This window comes from Emydura macquarii, unplaced genomic scaffold (assembly GCF_026122565.2).
Source record: "Emydura macquarii macquarii isolate MOO-44397 ecotype Brisbane River unplaced genomic scaffold, CSIRO-AGI_Emac_v2 contig_2448, whole genome shotgun sequence".
Classification (NCBI taxonomy): Eukaryota; Metazoa; Chordata; order Testudines; family Chelidae; genus Emydura; species Emydura macquarii.
The window spans coordinates 3,160,177-3,169,573 of NW_027132585.1; positions in this window are offsets into that span (position 1 = coordinate 3,160,177).

The window sequence follows — 9,397 nt, forward strand, 5'->3', positions numbered from 1 at the left end:
CCAGTAAACTGTGTTCTTTAATGTTCACCAAGCCTTTCAGGCATACACTGTTACATATGCATGTTTTGTTGTTTATCCCAAAAGAACTAAAGTTGATCCTGTCGCCCACACTTTCGGCAGAGGACGGTTCATTCGTGTGCTGGCCAGTGCCCATAGCCATGCCATGGCCAAAAGGCTGCTCCCTCTGTAAGCACGGTGGTTAGGAATCATAGAAGAGGAGGTCATCTAGTCCAACCCCCTGCTCAAAGCAGGACTAACCTCAGCTAAATCATCCCAGCCAGGGCTTTGTCAAGCTGCAACTTACAAACCTCTAAGGATGGAGATTCCACCACCTCCCTAGGTAACCCATTCCAGTGCTTTACCATCCTCCTAGTGAAAAAACTTTTTCCTAATACCCAGCTAGACCTCCCCCACTGCAGCTTGAGACCATTGCTCCTTGTTCTGTCATCTGCCACCACTGAGAACAGCCTAGCTCCATCCTCCCTGGAACTCCCTTTCAGGTAGTTAAAGGCTGCTATCAAATTCCTCCTCATTCTCCTCTTTTGCAGACTAAACAAGCCTAGTTCCCTCAGCTTCTCCTCATAAGTCTTGTGCTCCAGCTCCCTAACCATTTGTTGCCCTCTGTTGGACTCCCTCCAACTTGTCCACATCTTTTTTGTAGTGGGGTGCCCAAAACTAGACCATACTCCAAATATGGCCTCACCAATGCCGAATAGAGGGGGAATAATCACTTCTCTCAATCTGCTGGCAATGCTCCTACTAATGTAGCCCAATATGTATTAGCCTTGTTGGCAACCAGGGCACACTGCTGACTCATATCCAGCTTCTTATCCACTGTAACCCCCAGGTCCTTTTCTGCAGAACTGCTGCCCAGCCTGTCGGTCCCCAGTCTGTAGCAGTGCATGGGATTCTTCTGTCCCAAGTGCAGGACTCTGCACTTGTCCTTGTTGAACCTCATCAGATTTCTTTTGGCCCAATCCTCCAATTTGTCTAGGTCACTCTGTAGCCTACCCTTACCTTCCAGGATATTTACCACTCCCCTAGTTTAGTGTCATCTGCAGACTCGTTCAAAGTGCAATCCACCCCATCCTCCAGATCATTAATGAAGATGTTGAACAAAACCAGCCCCAGGAATGTTTTTATACTGTCTTTTGGTTTGTGTTCCATAAATTGTGCAGAGGAACAATCACATGTGGGGCAAAGGGTAAGAGAGGGAATCACTTAGGATTATCTAAACCACCTTTTCTTCCCTCTGGGATCATACAACATTCCTGTGGCAACTACAGCAATTTCTACTAGGGAAAAGTGATACTAGGAAAACACTCAACGCATTTTTTTTTTTTTTTTTTTTTAAAAAGCAACTTTTCATGGAAGGTAGCAACCGGCAACAAGAAGGCGCTAGCACCATAGGGTAGATCCACAAAGGCAGTTGGTTAGGTGTTGCAACACCTAACCATCTAGTAGAATTCTCAGCTCTGAGTTAGATGCCCAGGCTCCCCACACAATGTATGGGGAAAATCAGGCACTTAGGAAGGAATATTTAACAAGCCAAGAAGGAAGCCACCTAAGCTAGCCAGAAATTAAATGCAAAGGAAAGGGGAGAGGTTTAGTCCTCAACCTCAATGATATTTTGGTGTCTAACTCCCACTCATCTGGACTTCTAGGCAATTAAATTGACAGGTCAGAGGTAGGTGCTTCCCTCTGCTCCAGATCCTCAGCCATGAACCCTCTCCTGGTGTTAGACACATAAGCCAGGTCAGCTGCTTAAGTAACTTGTGCTCTAGCAACTGAAAATCAGCAGAAGAGACCTACCCTGTTATAGCCAACAGCTCAGGGGTTAGGCTGCTCACTAGGATGTGGGAGACCCAGATTTAAGCCTGATGTGGAACATGGACTTGAACACACATCTGTGGCATGTGCCCTAACCAGAAGGCTATTGGCTATTCTGGGGTTGGTCTCAGTCTCTTCTGCTGAAGCTGTTCCACTTTGCATAAGTAATTAAATGTTCATTGTAGCAGAGACTTGAATCTGGGTCTCTGTGAACAGGTTGCTTCTGCAGCTGTGGAAACCCTGGCTGGTAAGCCCTCTTTGTGAATCAAGAAGCACTTACTGTCCACCAGCACCTTGATTATTGTTTGTGCTCTAGGCATGGCACAGCACAGCAGCAGTTATGTAGAACCCCACCCACTGCCTGCTCCCAGGCTTAGCCTTTTACATTGTTTACCTTCTTAGAGGGATCCAGCTGGTGAGCTAATTATCTCATTAGCTCACAAGGCTCCCTACAAATGCAAGTGATCCCTTCTACCCTTCCAGACCCAGTCAATCGAAGTCCATCATACTCTAACTACATCCAGTACCTTGGCTGTTCTAAGTGACCAGGGTGCTGGCTTCCAAAGGGCTCTGTTTATAACAGCTAACAGCACCCTGTCACAGTCTCTTACGTACTATCTGAGCATTGTAATTACTGTGTTGTAGAGCTGCTGCTGGTCATTTCACTATTTATAAAGTGGAGCAGCTTTAAGAGGAGATATTGAGTACCTTTGTGGATATAGCCTCTTATGACCAACTAGCTCTCTGCTGACAACAGATTGAGAACTGATGCTCTAAGCTATCACACAAGTCTAATAGTATAGGACCAAATTCTACCCTCAGTTACATGTGCACAGCGCCTGCTAAAGCCAATCAGTGTTGCATAACCAAGGGCAGAATTTGGCCCAAAATTGTTTGCCTAAATCATAGCATCAAGTAGGAGTAATTGCATGCTACTGTCATCTGCTTCCAAAATATTATCTCCTTTTGTATTTAAGCTGATTTTTTATACAACAGTGCTGTGCACTAATACATTAACTAGTGTATAGCAATCGGTGCTTTCAAGAAGTTTAAAGGGTAATTATGAAAGTTTCACAAGGGCATGAGTAAGATGGAATGGTTTCAATATTATCCTCCCTTCTGTTGTTCTGCTGTGTTGTAATACTGGGATCTGCTCTGCGTTGTAAATCTACTTAGCCACTGCTCCAGTGAAAATCAACATAATTACTATCCATGTGAGAAGTTATGCACCTCAGCTCCCCTAGTTATGGGGCACTGTAGACTGGCAACATGGCCCAGCAGGGGTGTCACAACTCTTCCTCAGGCCCAGGTTCCAAGGAAGACCACAGCAGTTTACTCCAAGGGAAAAAACTAGCAGGTCACGAGTCTGCAGCCCCCGGCCCTCAGGCGAGGCAGGGCAGGTAAGCAGTCTATGGTCCCAAGCTTGGGATCCTCTGTGGCAACAGGTCAGAGGAGACCAGCACTCCTGGGGTGGCTAGGGAAGGGGGATGCAGGCCCACCCAACTCTATTGCATCCCAGCCCAGGGCCCTATCAGTGACAAAGAGGCTCTGACACTGGGTCAGCAGGGCTCCAGCCACAACACTTTGACTGATTTGAGCACAGACTCAGCCAAACTATAGTCTGCTGTCCCTGGGCTACTTCCTCCCACCCTGCACCCAGGTACTGGGACCAGGGGTCTTCCTCTGAGTCACTGGGGTAGACAGCTAGTGGGAGTCCCACTAGTCCCTCACCATTGGCCAGGGGCAGGTCCAGGAACTCCTCAGGGCCATCAGCGGATGGCAGCTCCTCCAAGTCACAGGGTCCCAGGGGGTCTTCCAGCACACCAGGCTCAGGCAGCTCCAGTGGGTCCCCAGCAATGGGCAGCTCCTGTAGGTCAGGGACAGCCGCAGGGGTTTCTTCCAGTCAGCGGTCTCTGGTAGTTCTTCCCAGCTACTAGGGCCCAGCAGCCCAGGCAGGCCTTGGAGGCTTCAATCAGAGGGAGTGTTCACTTTGCAAAGCCATAGGACCTGAGGCAGGCCTAGACCACAGCCTCAGGGAAGGCACGTTCTTCTCCAGCAGCAGCTTCCTTTTGAGTGAGCTGCTAGGCTGGCCTTTTGTACTTCCTCTTCCTGTCCTGGCCCTGCCCCTCTGCTCCTGGGTATTTGACCTGCAGGGTCCTGATCTGTCCAGTAGGGGCGTCGCAACCCTTCCTTGGGTTCAGGCTCCAAGGAAGGCCAAAGCACTTTGCTAAAAGCACATATTCCCCTTCACAGTAAAATGATGATCTACAATTCACAGAACATTCCCTATAAAAATACATTGCATGAGCTGATATGTACAGTCACATGGCAGCCAGTTGCATGGACAAAAATATGTGTCGTAACTGGCATTTGTTATGGCTAGAAATGCCCTCTGAATAGAAACAAACCCCTATTGACATATTCAGGGCAATATGGAGCACAACATTGCTGCTTATTTACAGCACCTATAGGGGAATCATAGAATAGAATTGTAGGACTGGAAGGGACCTTGAGAGGTATTCTGGTCCAGTCCTCTGCACTCAAGACAAGACCAAGCATTATCTAGACTATCCCTGACAGGTGTCTGTCCAACCTGCTCTTAAAAATCTCCAAAGATGGAGATTCCACAACCTCCTGTTCTGGTAATGAAAGACTCTTCAGGTTCATCATTTGATTCCCTATCCTCTTGTAGCTCTTCAGCCTGTAGGTGCTTTATAGTTGCTACTGTCTCCAGAAGGTCAGCATCCGTGAGCTCACCTTCTGTCTGCAAATGACTGTCAAACTCAACAAAGACCTCAAATCCCTCTGCTGTTAGATTGCCAGGAACTGAAATGTTGACCAGCACATCAGTGGCCACCAGGTCAGCATTTTCTGCTGTTGATGCAAACCGTCCCTTTCTGAAGCAGTTGAGACAGTCGTGGGAGAAAAGCAGCCCATGATTCCTCAGCAAGATTAAGTACATCAGTCAAGTGTTGGGGGGTTTTTGTCATTAGAAGGAGGAGACATGCCCTGTTAAGTTCTTCAGTGCATCTTCTTCTTCCAACTGGCATCACTTTTGCTTTGCCTGCACTGAATTTGAACCAGCTGCTTCTCAGTGAGGAATGATCTCTTGAAAGCATTGTGAAGGGTCAGTAGTGACATTGGTGACATCTGTAGAGAATGTGATATAGTTGGTTCATCAGTACATATTGTTGGCAGCAAAGTCTATGGCAGCTCACCATTTTTAATTGGTCTCATGAAGTTCAATTAAGGGGAAATAGTAGGTCTCTCTGTGGGATCTCCCAAGGGATCTTCCTTGAGGAAGAAAAGCAGTTACCGTTACCATTCTCTGGATTTTCCTGAAAAGGAATCGTAATGCTGTGTCATCTGTTCCAGTCATACAGGCAGATAAGCAGTACCTTTGTGGTCTACTGTGTTGGAAGCTAAAGAGAGGTCCCGTAGTATCAGCCTGAAGATGAGGTCTGATCTAGTTTGGTGTTTTCTGCCTTTGTTAGTTCCATTCAGATTCAGCTGAATTTTACAGAAAATTATGAGAGCTATCCACAGCAGTTGGCACTTGGGTTTGATGTCTGAACTATGATGTCTGGAGTGATCAGTCAGATCATTATCTGAAATAGCTCTGCCAGCTGTAATTTCAGACTGCCCTATAGTCCCCAGGTTTCATGGGACTATGCCACTTTGACCCACAAAACCCCCTGTATCAGTTGAAGTGGCTCCTGTCTCACAGGACTGGCTGGGCTCAGTTTCCCACTCTAGGCTTTGAGACCTGGCCCCTGGCACACAAGGCCACAGAACTGCTCAGGTTTGGCCCAGCCTCTCTGATACAGGGGAGAGGGGTGGCTAGGCCAAATCTGAGAGAGTGGCCCTGTGACGCCATGCATCAGGGACCAAGTCATAATGCCTGGCACCCAGCCAGTCCCACAGGACAAGAGACATAGGAGTGGCCACTGTGTAGGAGAGTGCAGGATGGGTTTGCTCTGCAAACTCTCCCGGCCCCAAAGGCAGCACTCAACCCACCCCCAAGGGCAGAACCTGTCCTACTTTAGCCACTTGAATTGTTGGGGGGGTATGTAATTTTGCTATAGTGATAGTGGAGGAGGATTGAATTTTGTGCCATTGGCATTCTCATCTTCTCTCTGTTTCTTCTGTCAATGTGATAGTGTTGATCTTCTCAGTTAGCTTGGGGATAAGGTATCAGTGGTAGTGGTCATCAGCTGGTTGTACTGTTGTAGCAACTTGCTGCACCTTCTCCTATAATCCTCTGGTCCCAAATGGAAAAACGCCTGGAAATGTAGGGTGTATCTATATTGTAATGTAAGCCCTGGGTTAGTAGAACTTGAGTTAGCAGACACTGAGTTTGCTAACCTAGGGCTTGAGCATCTATACTCATTTGTAACCCCAGGTTACGAATTGTTGAACCCTAGGTCCCAACCTGGGGCTCCAGCATCAACATTGCATTATGTAGGCCTGAGTCCAACCACTCCTCTCCCAGACTTCCTAGCGCCCTCTAAAATGTGGCTGCTCTAACCTTCCGTTTGTGGTACAATGTGGTAAAATTTGATTGTCCACCAAACTTGACTATCCCAAGGACAAAGAAATTCATCCCATGGTATTGTAGGATACTTTTGGAGGACTGCCACTGGATAAATCCAGTAGGACTGTGTCTACACTGCAAAACAATAGGGGTTGAACCCTGGGTCCTGGCTCGACTGAGGCTCGGACCCTCCACCTGTGTCGGGTCCTGGGCTCTGTGTCTGAGCCCTGAGTTAGCATGATTTGTGTGTAGACAGAATGGAATTTAGGCCTGAGTTTGAACCCTGGGCTTGCATTGCAGTGTAGACATACATTTAGTTCCTCAAGAGCTTTTTCCCTAAACTCTGTGTGGTTTGTCACAATCAATAAATTCAATGTTTTCCCCCAACAGAATCTTTTGAAAATTGAGGTTTTACATTTCCTGTGTACTGTGCATATTTATTTTTACACGTATTCATTTCTTGCATGATGCCTTACACATATTTTTAATGTTAGTGGTTCTGGTTTTTTTAAAATCCTATTCTAGTTGCACCACCTAGAGATATCAGTGACATTGACTTTGGTTCACTTCTTTGACCTGGCCTTCTCTAATATAATGCTAGAGCTGACTAAACAAGAGAATTCCCATTCCATGGGAAATTTCAGCTTATCAAAACCTGTTTTGGTTCCGAATTGGAATGACAAGTCCAAATTTCAAAATTTTCTGTGGTAAAGAAATTTTGAAAAAAATGCCAATTCAAAAATGTCAAAACAATATAAAATAGTAAATTATACATTTAAAGTCATGTTTAATAATAAAAAATCTAAACTAATCAACATGAGACCATTGAAGTGAATCATTTCAACACTTTTCCATCAAAAATTTTCTCAATTTCTAAACCTTCCCTTGAGTGTTTTGATTTCAACAAAATTGCATTTTCCAGAAATCTGTTCAGGAAAAAAAAAATGTGGCCAGCTCTAATAAACACAGCAGCACATACATTTAAAAACAAACAAACAAAAACCTCTTCCAAACAAAACACTGCACTGCAAAAACGATTCCTCCCTGAGGAAAGAATGAGAAAGCGAATGAATAAAAATGTGACAGATAGTCATGTTGCTAAATGCACTACTGGAAAGTACACTGATACTACTGTGATGAGTGCAGTATAAGAACCTATATAGAATAGTCTGGAGACAGCCATTTAACCATCGCCTTCCCTGGTTCCCAATATGGAAATCAAGGAGAGAAATAAGTCGTGGAGTGTTTAACCCACAGTAGTGCTAGTAGTGTGTTTAACTTCCCCTGGATTTAAAATGCACTGATGTTCATGGTCTGTTCTAGATATGAACACATTGTCTGGTCACAGTGGAACCTGGAGAAAGAAAAGGTGAAACGCCCAAATCCTGGACCAAATAAGGTTCAACTTAGAAGTGACAGCAAAGGAATCAGAAACTCAGAGGTGAACGATGAACAATGGGGTCCAAATAAGGAGACAGCTGAAAGAGATAAGAGCAGCAATGAGGAGTCCCTTGCTGAAACATCATTCTAAGAGTCTTTAGATGCCTCTGCAGCACATGGCTAAAGTTAAGAGTCGCTTAAATGCTTTGCCCGAGTGAGGCCTCAGTGAACTTCCAGAATGGAGTTGAATAGTCCACATGAAGTAGAAAGCACTGTGATGGGGTTTACAAACCGCACACTAATGCAGAGACAAAGGAAGGGTTGGAGCAGTAATGGCCCAGGGAGGCCCTGCCGAGAAAGGTCCTGGGAGAATACCAGGATAAAGGGAGCATCAGCAGTCTCAGGTGAAGAAGGGGGGCATTTCCAGGAGGAGCACTGCCCTGCAGCAACAGCGGAGGAAGCTTCTCCTGAGGCGACCTGACTGTGAATCAGTTCCCACCTCGCCAGATGCTCCCTAGGAGGGAGGAGGAACTGTGGGCAAGGACTCAAGCAGGCCACAGGCATCAGCCCTAGATTATGGGGATTTGAAAGTAAAGACTAAGTCCATTGCGACCATGCCCCATCCTGAGATGCAGTGGTGGTAGGAAGTGGCCCAGGTGAAGGTGAGCAAATGGGCTGGCTGAACTTAGGTCAGTGCATGCCAGTGAACTTTCAAGGCCCAGGGCATGGAGCCACTTTCAGGGCCCAGGTCCTCCTACCCACCCGCAGACTTAGGCCCCTAGCCACAAGGAAGATAGGATTTGGGGTTACCATCAAAAAGGCCACTCCAGCTAAGATCTCATCCAGCAGTCAGGGATACCTTGACCAAACAGAAAAGCTGGAGCTGGCAGCACAAACCACTAGGCTTGCTGACTGAGCAAAGCACCCCGCTACCGGCACAATCCATGTTTTCACTGGTTTGCTTTAATTCATGCAGGATGGTAGGCTAGGCATAAAGCATGATGAAGGCAGGCTGAATTTCAATATTCCTACATGAATAGAGAAATTAAAATGATAAACCTGGTGTCTGAGATGTCTGCTGTTTAAGAACGCTGTTCATGTAGTGTTGCATATTTATCCATTTCCAAATAAGGAATGTTGTTGGTATTTTAATCTCATAGAATGCTGTAATTTTGTAATTACAATGTTTAATTATCTTAAATATGTCTGGGGTTTTGGGCATTTCTTTTGCTTTAAATGCAGTCTGAAACAGCAAAATGGATATTCATGCCCAATTAGAAAGCCGTATTGCTTAGGTCCTTAGCTGGGGAAATGAGACACCAGTGTCTCTGGAATACATTCTGTTCCGCATGTATCCCGTTCACACAGTCTGGGGGAAAGGAGAGCAGAGGCCCAACACTGGAGGACGTTAGTTGCCACAATCTATCAAACATCAAAAGTATTATGACAATCTTCCCTTTGCCCTCCCAAACCTAGTTTTCACTATGGCTAGCCCATAGAAACTTGCCAGAAAATGCCCATGCCCACCTATGACAAGTGCAAAGTACTTTACTTAAGAAGGAAAAATCAAATGCACAACTACAAAACAGGGAATAGTTGGCTGGGTGGTAGTACTGCTGATAAGGATCTGTGTGCTCTAGTGGATCATAAATT